This window comes from Sinocyclocheilus grahami, unplaced genomic scaffold, assembly GCF_001515645.1.
Source record: "Sinocyclocheilus grahami isolate Dianchi unplaced genomic scaffold, SAMN03320097.WGS_v1.1 scaffold4811.1, whole genome shotgun sequence".
Lineage (NCBI taxonomy): Eukaryota > Metazoa > Chordata > Actinopteri > Cypriniformes > Cyprinidae > Sinocyclocheilus > Sinocyclocheilus grahami.
In genome coordinates this window covers 12,028-12,727 of record NW_015509675.1, presented here as the reverse complement: position 1 = coordinate 12,727, position 700 = coordinate 12,028, and positions in this window count along the sequence as shown.

Genomic DNA, 700 nt, shown 5'->3' with positions numbered 1-700 from the left:
GTGTGTGTGTGTGTGTGTGTGTGTGTGTGTGTGTGTGTGTGTGTGTGTGTGTGTGTGTGTGTGTGTGTGTGTGTGTTTTGGTTATCCGAGTTATAACGACCAATCGTTTTCAGTCATGTCATGGGATAATTGACCCGTTTACAAACAAAAACTTGGACTCATTTGAAGAAAAATTATATTATCTCTACTAGAATTAGAGGATACACATTTCTCATGCCTTTCAGATGCAGGTTCTGATTTAATAACGAAACTAAGGGTTCAAATTTGTGATACAACAAAGCACGTGTGATTGTGGTTTTTATTGCGAGTGGTTTCGCAAAGAGAGCATGCAAATCGGTTGGGCACACCTCCTGTTTAGAGGAAGGTTTTGCGTGCGTTGGTTGTAGCAAATGTTAGGGAGTGTCTCTCTCTTACGTCTCACAATAAATAAATCCCAGAGATTTCAAGAATGAAGATTTATGGGTGTTGGTTTTAAACGCATTTATAATGTTAGAAAAGATTCCTGTTTCACATAAACTTTCTATTATAGTTTTTCTCAATCGATTTAACATTTCTCCAAACTCAGGTCACTGTTCTCTGATATATATATATATATATATATATATATATATATATATATATATATATATATATATATGTATACAATCTATATATTTCTGTAACTATATTATACCAGAATGATTGTGGAGTGGAATTCATA